Source organism: Rattus norvegicus, chromosome 13 (genome assembly GCF_036323735.1).
Source record: "Rattus norvegicus strain BN/NHsdMcwi chromosome 13, GRCr8, whole genome shotgun sequence".
Lineage (NCBI taxonomy): Eukaryota > Metazoa > Chordata > Mammalia > Rodentia > Muridae > Rattus > Rattus norvegicus.
Window position 1 is genome coordinate 58381468 of NC_086031.1, and position 18508 is coordinate 58399975.

The window sequence follows — 18508 nt, forward strand, 5'->3', positions numbered from 1 at the left end:
TCAAAATGAAGAAACAAATCTTTCAAGGTAGTTGTGTTTAATTCTAAGATAGAATAAAAGTACATATTGGGCATTTGAACACTTTGTTCCCCAGTTGGGAGTGTAGCCTTTCCTGAGGAAGTTCACCACTTGAGGTAGGTTTTGAGAGGAAAGGCCTCATGCTGCCTGCAGTTTGCTTTTTCTCTGTTTCCTGCATCTGGTTGTGAGCTCTCAGCTTCCTGCTCCGGTTGCCATGCCTTGTTCCCACCAAGGACTCCTGTCCCTTTGAAACCACCAGCTCCCCCAATCTGTTTCTTTTGTAAGTTGCTTCAGTCAGATTTTCTCACAGCAACAGAAAACTAATGTACCTCACGCGGTACCTGGTATGTCGAGATATTACATAAGCACTGATTTCTGACTCTCGATTATGTAATCATGTTTAATTCTTTTATAGGCTGATGTATACATTAATAGAAAATTTAAATTATAAAAATCCACATATATTGTTCTTATATTATGATTATTCCCAAATGTTCCCAACAGATTTTTAGAGTCAATGGGTTAGGGGTTTCTTTTTCTCAAGATTCTTTAAAAAAAAATCTTCCTAATTAACTGCCTTCTCATCTGTGCACATTGCTATTCAGGGCTACCCCTGCTCATTAGCCTTGCATCCAGATAAAGGCTGTGTGTGCATGCCAGACATTCCACCCACCCAGCCAGGGAGTAGGATCCCGAATGCGCAGGCCAAGTCTCTGCGAGCTGAGACTAGTTGGGAGGAGACACAAAGCTTCTAAAAGGTATGCCCTGAAAGAGTAGCGCGATCAAATACACATTTCTGAATACTTCCACAGTTAGAACAGTTGAGTGGGAAATACTGACAGAAAGAGCGATTCCATCAGCAGAGGATAAAGCATTTCTGAACGGCTCTGCAATGCATGATCGAGTTTTGTGGCATAGTTTTGTACGTACTGCAGTAAAACTAAACGAAAGGAGGAGAGGGTTGCGATAAGAGGTGGGGTGGAAAACGTGAAAGAAGAGGATTTGATACGATCAAGTAAAACCCATTGATCACATCTATCCTGGTTACAAAGGAACAGTCACTGTAGTTGAACTAACCAAACCCCGGCTTTATTTTGAAAATGGTTTCCTGCTTTCTTTCTTTTCCTTCTGGTTGCAGTGCATGAATGATTTAGCTTGAACTTGGTCATACAGATAGGCACCCACTTTCTCTGCACCACCAATGCTCCTTGTTTAGATTGTGTGTGTGTGTGTGTGTGTGTGTGTGTGTGTGTGTGTGTGTGTGTGTGTGTGTCTGTCTGTCTGTCTGTGTGTGTGTGTGTGTGTGTGTGTGTGTGTGTGTGTGTGTGTGTGATGTATTTTGTTTCTTTTCCCTTTCCATGGAGCTGATTCTGATGATGTTGCATCTAAATGATCACAGACATTTGAGGTTGGATTTAGGAAAGGTAACAGGAGTAACTAAGACTCTGTAGTACCATTGTCTTTGATTCGTCCTAAAATTAGTACTTCATTGGTTAGAACAGAAACACCACTTTAAAGAACTGGCTCTCAACTGAGATTGCTTCTCTCCTGTACAGGAGGATATTTGGCAAGGCCTGGAGATGTTTTCATTGGCCTACTTGTTCTGATCTGTTCCTTCCTCACAGACCTCCTTCTTCATTCTCCTCTATCCCACACCCTAAGACAATCCCTTTTTGTTTCATCTTAGTGCAGTGAACTATATAAAGCCCCGAGATAAAAATGATCGTGTAAATCATTATAAATATTAAGAATCCATAGTACCTTTGTCCGTGTTACATTCTAAAATTAGGCTGAAACAGAAGCACCACTTTAAATTTGGGGGAAGGTAGGCGGCAGAGTCTTGTTAGAGGAAGTGTGTCACTTGAAGTGTGTCACTTGGGGTGGGCTTTGGGATGAAGAGCCTCATGCTGCTCACGGTTTGATTATGCACCTGGTCCAAGATGTGAGTTCTCTTCCTCTTGCTGCCACACCTTCCTACCATGGGACTCATGTCCCTTTGGAACCACGAGCTCCCCCCAAACAAACAAACAAACAAACAATCAAACAAACAACAAAATATAAGACATGCAAGAGAATATATTTACTGGAATTGGGTGGGAGAACTCAGTGATATTAGCCAACACCCTTCAAGACACAGAATGGATACAATAGCATCCATCTAATACAAAATGTCAATGGTACTGAGGTAGAGAAGCCCTGCTGGTTTTCAAGGTAATAAAACTTTATTCTGAAGAAGTGTACATTCCTATACCATTTAAAAAGTGTTTTGGTTCTAATAATAATATTTAGAACTTTTTTGAAGGCAAAGTTTGGAAACACTTATAAAAGTAAGGTATTTCAATTTTATCTATCCATTCATCTCATGGCAATACATTATGATAAAAATATCTTCTATGCTCTAAGGGACTGGACCTTTTGCTGGATCTCACAGCCAAAGTTAACAATATTCCTTGAAGTCACTTAAGACTTCAGACTGCTATCTTCAGGCTGCTACACAGCCTTGTTTGTTTAACTTGCCTTCAGGAGAACAATGTAAAAGTCAACCTTGCTTGCCTTAGATTTCCCATGTAATTAAGTTTTATAATCGAAAGTAGTGCGTAATTGTACTGTTAAGTTATGTCCCTGATGAGGAACAATGCATGTGTGTTTCCATTCATGTCATTCTTGGAAGCAGCAGGTAGGCAGAAAGTAGTCTTATAAAATGAATAGCTGCCATAAATGTTGAATGCAACATGTGGATATTGCTTGTTAAACAACAATGTTTGTAGTACTGTTTGTTATCTGGGTCAATGGGAGTCTGATTTAATCACTTGTAAAACTCTGTCAAAGATTTCTGTAAAGTGTCCCTCATTCCTTTCCTATGTGTGGTATTCAATAAGCATAGAGCAAACTTCTGTGTTAGGACGACAGCTACCCATAAACACACAGGAGAGACAGACATTAACACACGGACAGACACAGACAGAGACAGACTCACAAGGTTGCGTCCTTCATGAAGGTTACAGACTTAGACTCATACAATAAACACAAAGAACAGAAGACACAGGGAGTGTCAAAAAGAGAGTTGAAATCTGGACTGGCTCTTGGTTAAGTGACACTAAGGGGAAGAAATGTTATTTCTTTTCCTAATGTGACAGTGACACCTTACTGGTAACTCTTACTGCATTTAAATCAACTACATATTCAAAAACATTTATTGACTACCAGTGGGAGCCAGATCCTGTTTTCAGACTTCTGTCCAGATCGTGCTACACCCTACCCCACATCACTCTAAACTGTACAAAACAGTGCTGTCAGGATGTGCCTTGCTCTGTTTTATGACCAGCTTTTGACTGCATTTTCAAAGTGAAGAATTGCTGCGCTTTGGGCTGGACCTGAAACAACTCTACCTGCCCAGCATAAACTATGCAGCACAGATTGATGAGTGACTTATTTCTGGAAGTAGAAAGGATGCTCGTCTAAGGATTTATCAGGGTGAATTGATACAGTAAGTTCACATGTGTTTATGAAAGTCATACCAGGAAAGTCATGTCCAAGGTGTTACTGATATGTCAGACATAGGGAGGAGTGCAACTTTTTATTATTTATTAACTCTCATACCATAATAGCATACAGCCAATTTCCCTTTGATTTTCTGTCTGTCTCTGTTTGTCTCTCTGTCTCTGTCTCTGTTTGTCTCTCTGTCTCTGTCTCTCTCTCTCTATCTTTCTCTCTCTCTCTCTCTCTCTCTCTCTCTCTCTCTCTCTGTCTGTTTGTGGATTATTATCTTATCAATACTATTTGCATTTTGACCAGCCCACTTATGGAACCTCTTGAACTCTATTGTAGTCTCTTTAACATGTATTTGTTCTTACAAACACACACATGTGTACACACACACACACATACACACACACACACACAAAGAGAGAGAGAGAGAGAGAGAGAGAGAGAGAGAGAGGGACAGAGACAGAGACAGAGAGACAGACAGACAGAGAGAGATACAGACAGACAGACATTGGCTGTATGCTATTGTGGTATGAAAGTTAATAAATCTGGGATAAAAGAACCTATGTTTGCCTCAGCCAGATTACAAAGGTAGGCATTATATGCTAAATTGTTCTCAATGAAACTGCCTGCAAATCTATTGTTATCTAATAAATTCTGACATAGTGGAAAGGTACACATGTGTAATTCTCATCTTGTTTCTGCTGTGTGCTCTGGACAGGTCCCACGCCAGTTAGGATATAGTGCTTCTACATGCACCTATGGATTTTCCAAATGTAACTTAATGAGGTTGTTCCAAGTTTTCCTTCACAAGCCAAACCAAACCAAACTGAGAGTCTGCTGGATAGATTCATCGTGAGCCGTTGTTGCAGGTGGACCACGGAGTTATTTTTTAGATCTGGGCAAGCTAGAATTTTATTGGTGTTTCTGTTCTTTAGCTATCTACATCAGGTTCAATGTCAGCAGTCAAAAACTATGCTCAGAATCCAAACTTTCTTAATAGTTTCCCAATCAACAGGAGTACAACTTTACTTTCAAAGTACTGTACCATCAGGTTTTAATTCTCTAATGGGGTAAGCACAGTAGTGTACATGTTGTTGTTTAAGAACTAGATAGTAATTTGGGTTTGATCTGGCCTCGACCTGGAAGATGAGGGGAGAGCATGTATGTGAGGTGGAACACTTAGTTCGAGATGTGTTAAAATAGAATCAAATGTCATGTAGACATTGTTCAAAGCTGATGCTAGACCTAGAAATATAGGTTTATTATAATAAATATAGGTTGATGAAAGTTCGGTGGACATGGAAAGAGGGACTCCAGGGCTGGTGTTAAGTGTTTCGGTAGGCAAGCACGCAGGGGACTAAGGCTGTAACAGTAAAGCTGTTATGAGTAAAGGAACAATTTCCACCTGTTTATTCATCCATTCATTATATAATTACACAGCTGAAAAGCAGGAGGTTACGTTACACACAAAGTCCTTGAACAATTCATAGAGGGTGGCACAGCATGCAGAAATGGAACAGATAATTCCTTAGAATAGAAAGAATTAAGAAGTAGGGAAATATTTCACTGGTGGAAGAATAAGGGAGTATTTATCCAATTATTTTTTTATGCCCAGTGAATTACATTTGGTCTTTAGAAGATAATGAGAGAGAGTGCTGGCCAGAAATGTGGACTTAAGAAGGCAGAAAGGTCATGAAGGAGTAATTTGGATGTTGGGGACCATAGATCAGGAGAGTTTGTGCAGTACATATCAGATTGAGGTCTACTTGAGATATGAGATTCTGAATACAGAAATGGAATTGTTAGCATGCTGTGTGCTTTGCTTCAGTCATATGCAGCTGCTTTTGAGTTAGATAGAGAATATACTTAGTCCTTTATTAAAATAGAGTCAGTCGTAAAGATGGATGATACAGCGTAAGAGAGGGTGGGTCATAGGCTTGAGGTGCTCAGAGAGGAGCCTTTCCTCATTGGCATTATGTATAATCCTTGGTACATGATGATGACAAAACAGATGATCTTGTACCTGCCTTCATTACTGATTTCTTTTTTCCTTTCTATACTTTTTGGCTTCTTTGTCAAAACTCAAGTGTCCATAGGTGTGTGGATTTGCTTCTAGGTCTTTGATTTGATTCCATTGAACAAAGTGTGTGTTTTTATGCTAATATCATGTGGTTTTTGTTACTATAGCGCTATAGTACAACTTGAAATCAGGATGTTGGTATCATTGGAAGCACTTTTATTGTATAGGGTTGGTTTTAGTTATCCTGGGTTTTTTAGTTTTCCATATCAAGTTGAGAATTGTCCTTTCAAGGTTTGTAAATGATTGTGTTAGAGATTTGATGGAGATTGCATTGACTTGTTGGATTGTTTTGGTAGACTGACTAATTTATAATGGAAATTTTACTAATCCACAAATATGGGAGATAAATCTATCTTCTGAAATCTTTTCAATTTATTTCTTAAAAGAAGACATTTTCATCATATGTTAATTATTTCGGTTGCTTGACTAGGATTGCCGAAGTGTCTACTATTTGAGCCTAATGTGAAAGCCAGTTTTTAATTTTTCTGTTTCTTTCTCATTCCATTTGTCATTTGTATATAGGAGGGTTACTTCTTTTTAGTTATCTTCTATCCCGTTACTTTGCTGAAAATGTTTAGCATCTGTATAAATTCCCACAGCAATTTTTAGGTTCACTTACATATACTGTGATGCCGTCTGCAAAAGCAATACTTTGTATCCCCTTGATCTTCTTCAGTTCTTTTATATTCTAGATACACTTCAAGTACTAGACTGAATAGATGAGGAGAGAGTTGACAACCTTCCCTGGTTCATGATGTTAGTGGAATTGCTTTGAGTTTCTATTTAAATTTATGTTGGTTATGAGTTTTCTGGAATGTTATTATGTTAAGTACTTGTGTCCTTACTCTCTTTTATCATGAAAGGGTGTTGGACTTTATTAAAAGTCTTTTCTGCTTATAATGAGATTATCATTATAATGAGATTTTCTTTTCCAGTTTATTTGTACAATGGGTTGCCTTTACTGAGTTTTTATATTGAACCATCCCTATATCTTTGGTATTAAGCCTACTTGACCATGGTGGATGATCTTTTTGAGGTGTTCTTGTATTATGTTTGCAAGTATTTTATTGAGTATTTTTGTATCTATGTTCATGAGGAAAATTGGTCTGTAATTTTGTTAGGTCTTTATGAGAGTTGGGAATCATTCTAACTGTGCCCTCATAAAATGACTTGAGCAGTGTTTGTGGTATAATTCGAGGACTATTGGCATTAACTCTTTTTTTGAAAGTCTGATAGCCTTGGTGGGCAATGGTGACACATGTGTTTAATCCAGATCTTTTTGAGTTCGAGGCCATCCTGGTCTACAGAGCAAGGAAACAGTGAAATCCTGCCTCAAGAGAGAAAGAAAGAAGCAACGAAAGAAAGAAAGAAAGAAAGAAAGAAAGAGAGAAAGAAAGAAAGAGAAAGGCAGACAGACACAGAGAGAGAGAGATGGACAGACAGACACACAGAGAGAGAGAGACAGACAGACAGAAAGACAGAAAGTCTGTTAGAAATCAGTGCCAAAACCTTTTGGCCCTGGGATTTTTTTTTTGTTGTTGTTGTCGTTGGTTGGTAGACTTTTAATGACTTTCTATTTCACTATGGGTTATAGATCTATTCAAATTGTTTATTTAATCTTGATTTAACCTTTGTAAGTGGTAACTACTGGAAAAAAATCATTCATTTCTCAGATTTTTCAATTTAGTGGAGTAAAGGCTTTTAACATTTTTCTGGATTTCATTTGTGTCTATTGTTATGCCTCCAGTTTCATGTCTGATATTAGTAATTGAGATCCTTTTTTAGCCTTTTAGTTAGGTTGAATAAGGGTTTGTTTATCTTGTTGATTTTCTCAAAGAACCAATTCTTGTCTCTTTGTTTTTCCTGTAATGATCCGTTTCTATTTTATTGGTTTCAGTCCTTGGTTTGAATATGTTTTGCCTTGTAGTGCTCCTCTTGGGTGTGTTTTCTTTTTGTTCTAGAGCTTTCAGATGCACTGTTAAGTTGCTAACATGAAACCTCTTCAATTTTTATATCTAGGCTTACTGTTATGAACTTTCTTTTTAGCACAATTTTCACTGAGTCTCTTAAGTTTGTGTATTCATTTTCATTGAATTCAAGAAATTCTTTGATTTCTCTCTTCATTTCTGCTTTCACCCATTTTTTTTCATTCAATAGAGAGTGGTTCAGTTTCTATGAGTTTTTAAGTTTTCTATTGTTCCTGTTGTTGTTGATATCCAGCTTTAGTCCATACTGGTGTGATGAGATGGAGAGGGTCATTTCAATTTTCTTGCATCTGGTAATGCACTGACATTGTAATCCAACTTCAATTAAATGCGACTTGTAAGAGTTGCCATGGTCACGACATCTCTGCACAGCAATAGAAGCCCTAATTAAGTCACTATTATTCTTAGGTTTGTTTATTTTTCATAGTCTCTCAGATTTCCTGGATACTTTTTGGTCAGGAGTTTTTTTAGGTTTAACATTTTCGTTGAACACTGTATTCATTTCTTCTATTATATCTTCATCACCTGAGATTTTTCTCATCCATCCTTTGTATTCTGTCAGTGAAGCTTCCTTCTGTAGTTCCTGTTTGAATTTCTAAAATTTTCATTTCCAGAATTCCCTCGGTTTGGGTTTTCTTTGTTGATTCCATTTCCAATTTCATGCTTAAACAGTTTTATTTCCTAACACCGTTTGTTTGTATTTTCCTGGGTTTATTTAAAGGATTTACTTACTTCCTCTCTAAGGACTTCTGTTATATTCATAACATCTGTTTAAGATCTTTTTAATTTTTTTCCAATAATTAATTGTACATCTTGATCACTGCTCCTCTTTCAGGTCCCCAACACACACAATTCCTCTAAGAGGGTCACCTTGCTCAGGACGATATTTTCTATTCCATTCATTTACTTGCAAAATTTATGATGATCTTGTTTTTAATAACTGAATGGTATTTATTCCATTGTGTGAATGAACCACATTTTCTGCATCCATTCTTCAGTTGAGGGGCATGTGAGTTGTTTCCAGTTTCTGGCTATTACTAATAAAGCTACTATGATCACAGGGGAGCACATGTCCTTGTGATATGGTGGAACATCCTTTGGGTATATACCAGGAGAGGTAGAGCTGGGTCTTCAGGTAGAACTATTTCCAATTTTCTAAGAAACTGCCAGATTGATTTCCAGAGTGGTTATACAAGTTTGCATTCCATGAAGCAATGGAGGAGTGTTCCTTTTGCTTTACCTCCTCATCAGCACATGCTGGTGCCTGAGTTCTTGATCTTACCATTCTGATTGGTGTAAAATGGAATCTCAGGGTCATTTTGATTTGCATCTCCCTGATGACTAAGGGCATCGAACATTTCTTGAAGTGCTTCTCGGCCATTAGAGATTCCTCCGTGGAGAATTCTTTACTCATTTTTAATTTGGTTATTTAGGTTGTTGGTGTTTAACTTTTTGAGTTCTTTATATAGTTCAGCTATTAGTCCTCTGCTGGATGTAAGGTTAAGTGAAGATCTTTTCCCAATCTGTAGGCTACCACTTTGTCCTATCAACAGTGTGCTTTACAGAAGGTTTTCTGTTTCATGAGGTCCCATTTATCAATTGTTGAACTTAGAGCCTGAGCCATGATGTTTAGGAGGTTGTCTTCTGTACCAAGGTGTTCAAGAAAAACTTTCTCTTCTATTAGATTTAGTGTATCTGGTTTTAGGTGGAGGTCTTTGATCCACTGGACTTGAGTTTTGTGCAGAGTGATTAATATGAATTTATTTGCATTCTTCTACACGCAGATAGTCAGTAGATCAGCATCATTTGTTGAATATGATTTCTTTTTTACATTATATGGTTTTGACTTCTTTGTCAAAAATTAAGCATCCATAGGTGTATTGGTTTATTTCTGGATCTTTGATTAGATTCCATTGATCTATCTGTTTCTGTACCATTATCACACAGTTTTTATTACTACTCCTCTTTTTCTGGGTCTTTTAATTTTTTCTTTGTCTTTTTCTTGCATTCAGCTGTGGAATATTCAGGGTCTGCTGTCGGGGGATAGCTGGGTTCTAGGGAAGATATATTGTCCTGGCTGTTATTGATGGTCTTCTTACACTGTTGTCTGGGCATCTGGTTTTGGTGTGATTATAGGTCTAAGTACTGACTTATGAGCTTGTCTTTTTTAGGTGATGTTTAGTTCCTTGGTTTCTGTCTTCTTTCTGGATTTTTAGAGATTGTGTTGTCTGTTTTCCTGGCCTGTTTGGCTAGTGTGTTCACAGATAATGCCTGCTGGTGTTGGAGGCTAGGATTCTGGGATGAGTTGAGGAAAGGTTGGAGGAGAAGGTGCTTGTGATCTGTTGCTGATGGCCTCAGAGAGAAAGGGAGAACAGAACAGTTTTTCTGTTAGAGAGCTGGGGATGAGACTGTGGCCATTAGATCTCAGGAGTGGGAGAGGTGTGGTTCTGCCTTCAGCCTACTTGCTGCCATGGGAGGAATGGCCTTTGAGTTAGCAAGGGTTGCCTGCTGAGGTTGGGGGCTAGGACAAAGCAAGGAGTGAGGGGGAGGGAAATTGGAAGAGGAAGCTCTGTGGGATCCATAGAATATGGGAGCAGGGGTTCGGAGTAGGCTGCCAAGAATGTTCTGCTGTAGAGCTTGAAACTAAGTATTTAGATCTAGGGGAATAGAGGGAGAAGAGAAAGTGTGTAGGAAGCCTGCTTGGCGTTCTAGCAGGTATGGGTTGTAGTTAAGCAGGGAGTGCTTGCTGGAGTTGGGTGCTGGAATGCAGCAATGAGATCCAGAGAGAAGTTTAGAGAGGATAGTCCCTGGGATCCACAGGAAATTTGGGCATGAGCGAAGAGAGGCTGAAGCTAGTGTTCTATTGCAGCACTAGGCGGGGGGTGGGGGGGATTGGGTCGGGGGAAGCACACAGAAGAGAAAGTATGTGTGAAGCCCCGCCCTTTATTGTTTTCTAATTCTTTGTAGACATTGCTTTTTATTTTAATTTTTAACCTATGCTGGAGAAGGCTGATCATTCTTTGAGCACCACCAGGAAATTAACATTTAAAAATGAAGGAAAGAAGGATTTTCTTTATTGTTATTCATGTTAATTAAAATTTTTGTTGATAATTTTATGTGTAGGTTTAATGAAATTCTGTCATTTTTGCCCACATGTTACTTTCTTTCACTCTTTTCTCTCCTACCGAACCCATCTTTTTTCCCAGTAACTCCTATTCCTACCCTAATGTAGTTTCTGTGTTTTTGGCCCCTGAACTAAATTATGGTTGCTTTCATGTGCATGGTTGGGAAGTTATTTTCTTGAAGAAGGGGCAGTTTATCAGTGGCTATGTCACCGAAGAAAGTGGCACCTTGTCCTCTGAAACCACTAACTGGCTGTAATTCCATTCAGTCATGTGGGTCCTCCCAAGCCCCTTCTGTGTGTATGATGGAATGTTAATGGCCCAATCTTGTGTACTGAGTTGATGAGAGAAATTGGCATATATAGACAATGTTTCACTGTGGTCTTACCCATCCTCTGGCTCTTAATCCTTTCCATGCTCTCTTCTGAAATGTTCCCTGAGCCTTGGAGAGAGGTTGCTGTACCATTTAGAGTTTGGCACTCAACAGTAACTTACTCTAGGTGTTTTTGATCAGTCTCATTAACAACTTCTCCCTGTAAAAAGCAACTTTTCTGGTGAAGTTTGACAGCACCATTAATCAAGGGGCACAAAGATTATTATTTAGGAGGCCGTTTGACCACATGTGCATTTTGCAAAACAACAATAACAGAGTCCTCCCTGGGCCTATGACCTCATAACCACAGGGTCTTGACCAGGTTTACCAGTATTAGGCGTGAGTTTCCTATGGAATAGACCTCTAATCTAATCAGAAGGTGCTTGTTTACTTTCATAATTATCATGCTACTTACTAACCTGTGGGTATATCTTGCCAGACAAATTGTTGATGTAGTTCATGGGGTCCACACCTGGTGAAATCTGTTGAATTTTTTCCCCTCCCAACAGTCTGCATAGAAACTTCTAGCACTGTGAAAACTGGTTGGAGTGAAGAAATTTCTAAGTTCCAATTTGATTTTTCTGTATCTGTCACCTAAAGTATGTATATTTTTAATAATAGGATCTTACTATTTAGTCCTAGTGAGAGACCAAAAACAATAGCAGTATTCTTTGTTATTTTGGGGGCTGCTGAGACATCCCTGGACAACAACTCAAGGAAAGGTACCCCACACGGGGTTTTCTTATTTAACAACTTTTGGGAGAAGCATTATCCACCTGCCAGATGCCTCTGTTAATGCTTTAATTATGTTTTTAAATATACTTACAAACTAGTAGGTTTGCATAAGGGCTTTTCATATACCTGTAGTTTTGGTTAACCCTTCTCTCCACCCTCTCCCCTGCTTACCCTTCCCAACCCCAGTGTTCTACCCTTTGTGTGTCGGTCATGTGTGCTCTACTCTTCCCCTCCCTAAGGCCTCTGCTTCCTTCTAACACCCTGTGTATGTTTCCTTAAAGACACACAAGAATTCAAAACTAGGATTTGCATATGAAAAAGAACATCTGGTGTTTGTCTTTTTTTAGGCTTGGTTTACCTCAGTCGGTGTAATATTTTCCAGTTCCATTCATTTACTTGCAAATTTCCTAATTTAATTTTTCTTTATAGCTTAACACATGTTGATACATGTATTATATACATATTATATATGCATATATACATATATACATTTATATCTATCTATCTATCTATCTATCTATTACAGTTTCATTCTTCATTTATCTGTCGATATGTAGGAGGGCTCCATTTCCTAGCTGTTGTGAGTGAAACAGCAGAAAACATGGATGAGAAGATATTTGTCATAGGGTATAGAACCTTTTGGGTATAGCTGAACCATATAAAACATCTACTTTTAGCTTTTGAGATAGGTACATACTAATTCTCATCACAGTTTACACTTCTACAGAGTGATAGGATTTCCTTCTTCACTTTACTCTCTCTGGCATTTGTTGTCATTTGTTTTCTTGGCAATAGTTTTTCTAACTCAGGTGAGATGGTAGTTTTAATTTGTCTCTATATGATGCCTAAGGATGTTGAGCAGTTTTAAAAATATTTCTTAGTCATTTGTATTTCTCTGGAGAATTACTCTGTACAGTTCCATAGCTGACTTCTCTTTTTTCCCATTTGTTTCTTTTTTTAATGTTTAACTTTTTGATTTCTTTGTATAATCTAGACAATTATTAGGGAGGATATATTGATCAAATATTCAGTTTAAAGTGTTGAACAAATCCTGTTATCAGAAAAAAAAGCCATGTCTGTGTTTTAAAAGTTCTTCGAGTCCTTTCTTTACTGGGCAGTTCCTTGTGCTGATTAGTTTTTTTCAATTTGACACACGCTAGAGCCATCTGAAAAGAGGAACCCTTAACTGGGAAAATGCCTACATAAGATCTGGCTGTAGGACATTTTCTTAATTAATTATTTATGGGGGAGGTTCCAGTTTATTGTGTGTGGGCCACCACTGGGCTGTGGTCCTGGGTTCTATGAAAAAGGAGGCTAAGCAAGCCCTGAGGAGCAGGTCAGTGAACAGCACCCATCTATGGCTTCTGCATCAGTTCCTGCCTTCAGGTCCTGGCGTTCTTTGAGTTCCTGTCTTGACTTCAGTGATCAATTATGATGTGGAAGTGTAACTCCAATAAACCTTTTCCTCCACAACTCCTCTTCCTCATGGTGTTTCAGTAGAGCAATAGCATCCCTATGTAGGACACAACTACAAGTCTTATTTATTTAGTTTTACTAATAAATAACAAGGGATGCACATAGACATGTACATTACATGGGGGAAGTGGTGAGTTCATTGGTGCTTAATAAACATGGCTGAAAAAAACCTAGACTCCTATCTTTCGAGGTTTATTGTTTTTGTGTTAGTTGAGCTATGTTTAATTCCTAAAATATCTTCACTTTTCTCATCCCTAAATACTAAAGGCAACAACAGAAGCATTTATAATTACTATAAGGATTGCTGTTTCAACATAATAATGTGAGACTGGTAAATAGAGCTTGCTAATATAAATACATGATAGGATATTTTATCTCTTAATATGTAACCCAGAAAAGAGAATTATGAAAAGCTATCAATGAACATTCTGTATCTATGTGGTTCTGCCCTGGTTCCTTTTCTCTTGGTGTGGTAAAAAGCAAAGGTGGGGGAAAGGTACTTATTTTAGTGCAAAATTCCAGGTTACAGTCTGCCATTGCAGGTAAATCAAGGCAGACACTTAAAATTAGTCAAGAGCAGAGAGCATAAATGCACGCATGCCTGCTTCCCAGCCCACTTTGCTACTCTTATGTAACTCAGGACCCAGACCTAGGGAACTGCACTTCCCACTTTTACACCAGGTCTTCTCATGTCAATTAATGTAAGTAATCCAAACACCGCCCCCTCCCCCCCACTGACAGACACACAGTTCAGCCTAACAGACACTCTTTTCTCTAGTGTTTCTGGGATGCACCAAGTTGACAATGAAAAACTAACAACCGTCATCTCTTTCTTTTCTATTTTTCTTGCTTGATGAATTCCTTATTATTTTGTACTTGACTTTTATTTTTGCATGGGATAATGCATTTATAGAAATTTAAATAAGGAGGGTATGGACACAAATGTAAATGCTATCCAGTTCAACAGATAAAATTTGCGACTTAATTGTTCTCCCGTGGGTCCCTCTATAGTCATATTCCTGTCTTTCCCCTTAGAAGTAGCCATCCTATTGATTGTTGTTTCAGCATGTGTGCATATCATGTGTGACCCGGAAGACTCCACTGCACACAGAGCACTTCAGCAGCATGACAAAAGTGGTTTTGGTCTGGAGCCACCATTCTAAACTTATACTTAGGAACAGAGTTCTATGGTTGTGTGTTAAGTTCCCTTTTTTATGCAATTCCAAACTGTTTCCCACAGGGTTTTCATAAGCTCACATTCTTACCAACAGTTTAGAGTTCTGAAGTTTTTTTAATATAAGAAATTACAGTTAATTCATTATTTTGAGTGTATGAGTGCTTTATCTGTATATATGCCCATGCACTACCTGTGTCTTGTGCCCACAAAGGACAGAAGAGGGCATTAGGTCCTTTAGAGCTGGAGTTACAGCTGTCATGTGGATGCTGAGATTTGCCCCTTCTGGAAGAGCAGTCAATTCTCTCAACTGCTGAGCTGTCTCTCCAGCCTCACTTTTCTATATTAAAAAAGCTCTTGGAATACTCAAGTTAATAAAAAAAAAAAAGCTCTTGGGATTACCAGTTTTATAAATCCGCTCCTCTGATCTTATGTGTTTACAACAGGGCCCATTGTAATTTTAATTTTATTTCTATTATTACTAACAAAGGTGATTGTTTTTATAAATTTCCTATCATTTAGAGCATTTTTTGTTTATTGTTTGAGAGTTTTATACTTAAACATGTGTGTTTTGATCCCACTGATCCCCTATTCCCTCACTGCCTCGTGTCCTCTACTTTCTTTTCCACACAACAGTATGCATTCTTTTATTTTTATTTTTTTGTTTTCTAATAGAATATTTTTTTATTGGATGGTTTACATATTTACATTTAAATGTTATACCCTTTCCCGGTTCCAGGTTCCCCCCCTTTCCCATTTCCCCGTCCCCTGCTTCTATGAAGATGCCCCTCCCAAGTACCCACTCCCACCTCAACACCCTGGCATGTCTCTACACTGGGGAAAGGAGCCTTCACAGGACCAAGGGCTTTTTCTACTGATGCCAGACAATGCCATCCTCTGCTACATTCTCGGACAGATTAAGATACTTCCAGCCAACCATCAGACTGAGCAGGGACCCCAACGGAGGAGCTAGAGGAAGGACTGAAGGAGCTGAAGGGGTTTGCAACCCCATAGGAAGAACAACACTACCAACCAACCAGAGCCACCAGAGCTCCCAGGGACTAAACCACCAACCAAAGAGTATGCATTCTTTTAAATGCCTTGAGTCCACTTAGTGTTCTTCCTCCACTGGCCAATCACAGAAGTTCCTTAACTAATGGTAGGACTTTGTAAATCCCTTCCTCATCCATGCTGGGGCTATACTGGCTTGATCTTGTGCATTCGGTCACAGTTACTGTGAATTCATGTGTACAACATCACATCATGACCAAAAAATAATTATTTCATAGCAATTCCATTTATTATTTTTTAAAAATCAATGATTGTTGTATTACACCAGTTCTGTCCTTAAATATTTATACATACATATATGTATATATATAATATAGCAGTATATATAGATCATGTTTATATATTTTTTAATATATTTTTCATGTATATTTTGATCATATTCTTTTCCCTCCCCCCAACTCCTTCCAGCTCCCTCACCACCTGCTGCTTCACTATCCACCAAACTTCATGTTCTTTCTCTTTTTTAGAAACAAACCCAAACCCAAAAGCAAAAAAGCTTTCTAAGGAGCATGCGTTTATACACACACACACACACACACACACACACACACACACACACACACACACACATGTTTTCTAACTCGAAGCTATGTCTCTTCTTAGAAATCTAATTTTATTCCCCCAAGGAAAAAATGCACAGTTCCTTGTCGAAATGTAGAAATATCTCCCCAGTCTGTCTTCTACTTTGATGTCTATGCTGGTTGTTTTCTGTTTACTTATACAAACCTGCCATATATGGGAAGAGAGAATAAGCAAGAAAATGATTTTATTAGCTTGAATCAGGTACATAGTTGTAGGTAGTGTTTAAAATGCCTACCAGCTCTGGACTGGAGAAATTTGTCAGTGGTTAAGAGGACTGAATGCTTTTCTAGAAGACCCAGGTTCAAATTCCCAGTATCCACATGGTAGTTCACAACTGTCTGTAACTCCAGTTCTATGACCCAGATAAAAAAAAAAACTACACACACACACACACACACACACACACACACACACACACACACACACACACAGGTGGGACCTGGGTTTGGTTCCCAGCATCCACATGGCTTATTACCATCTATCTGTAACTCCAGGTGTTCCAACACTGTCTTCTGGTCTCCCTGGGCATACTCATGTTGTATTTATCTACAAACAGGAAAATTATAAACATAAAATAAAAATAAAATTATTAACTTAAAATACCCAGCATCTGTTGTAACATTACATGTGCTAATTAGAATAGATGTCAAACCGATAGACATTAGCCATAAAGATCTAATAAAGCTAGTAGAGGCAAAGAATAGGCTGTCTCTTGGGACTTCAAAAGGGACAGCCATCATGCTGACCTTTACCCCAGATGTCCAGCCACCAGAAGCTGATAGCATATACCAGTGATGGCACACAGAACTGAACCACCTCTCCCTCTCCCTCCCCCCCCTCCCTCTCCCTCTCTTTCTCTCTTCCTTCTTCTCTCCCTCCCCTTTCCCTCCCTTCTTCTCTCTTTCCCTCTGTCTCTTCCTCCCTCTCTCCATTTCTCTTTGTCTCTGTCTCTCTCTGTTTCTCTGTCTCTCTGTCTCTCCCAACCCCCCCCCTCTCTCTCTCTGTGTGTGTGTGTGTGTGTGTGTGTGTGTGTGTGTGTGTGTGACAAACTATGTAGCTCTGGTTTGCCTAGAACTCACTATGTATTCCAGACTGCTCTCCGGATCTCACTGATATGAATTAATTAAAAAGCTAAAAATATTTAGTCCTCCTAGAGTTCATTTTTAATAAAGAACAAGACAATTACATCTCTTGCCAAAAGACTATCCCTATAAAAGTCAGTTATTTTATCCCTATAGCATTTATTAAGGCATCAGGTTTTGGGAATTCTGGCATCTAAATATATGGAAATTGCAAAATATAAATTTGCTTTCTGAGTATTAATATTCAACCACTACACAGCTTGTTGCAATACGGAACACACGGAAAAATAATTGCTTCTCTGGGGAAATTCTGAACACCTTTTTGTATGGGTTGAAGTCTGGGCAGGACTTCATGGTTCATTTTCAATAAATAGATAGAAAGCAGGGATCTCTTGTGAAGAACAGACATTTCTGTTCCATTTGAAGAGGGAGGCATTGTGTTTTATAATAGCTTATTATAGAGCAATAATAATCTCCCAAAGAGAAAGGAAAATTTGAGTCAGTTCTTTTTTTATTTTATTTTATTTTTTAACTTGAGTATTTCTTATTTACATTTCGAGTGTTATTCCCTTTCCCGGTTGGTTTACAGGCCAACATTCCCCTAATCCCTCCCCCTCCCCTACTCTATGGGTGTTCCCCTCCCCATCCTCCCCCCATTGCCGCCCTCCCCCCAACAATCACATTCAGTCTTCGCAGGACCCAGGGCTTTCCCTTACACTGATGATATTACTAGGATATTCAATGCTACCTATGAGGTCAGAGTCCAGGGTCAGTCCATGTATAGTCTTTAGGTAGTGGCTTAGTCCCTGGAAGCTCTGGTTGCTTGGCATTGTTGTACATATGGGGTCACGAGCCCCTTCAAGCTCTTGCAGTTCTTTCTCTGATTCCTTCAACGGGGGTCCCGTTCTCAGTTCAGTGGTTTGCTGCTGGCATTCGCCTCTGTATTTGCTGTATTCTGGCTGTATCTCTCAGGAGCGATCTACATCCGGCTCCTGTCGGCCTGCACTTCTTTGCTTCATCCATCTTGTCTAATTGGGTGGCTGTATATGTATGGGCCACATGTGGGGCAGGCTTTGACTGGGTGTTCCTTCTGTTTGAGTCAGTTCTTGAAGAACCATTGTGAAGACCAATTGTAACTGCAAAGAAAATGGAGAAGAGCCCATAATCATTGAACATGGCAGGTATAGAGTCAAAAAAAGTTCTAAATCACCTAGAATCAAGTTTCAAAAATCTAATGAGTTTAACAAGACCATAGGATACTCACAGATTTGAGGGTAAAATTCGCAATGGTCTTTGGCAAAATTAAGATGCTTAGATCCTG

At 38.8% G+C, this 18508-nt stretch overlaps 1 long non-coding RNA gene across 1 annotated transcript in view; it reads left to right on the forward strand.

The window, feature by feature from the left end:
* Nucleotides 1–694: 694 nt before the first annotated feature.
* LOC134481507 (uncharacterized) overlaps nt 695–18508 on the forward strand; it is a 43383-nt gene continuing 25569 nt past the window's right edge. Inside the window, exon 1 of the long non-coding RNA XR_010057039.1 lies at nt 695–776. This is a non-coding gene — a long non-coding RNA (uncharacterized LOC134481507). The remainder of the gene's footprint in view (nt 777–18508) is intronic.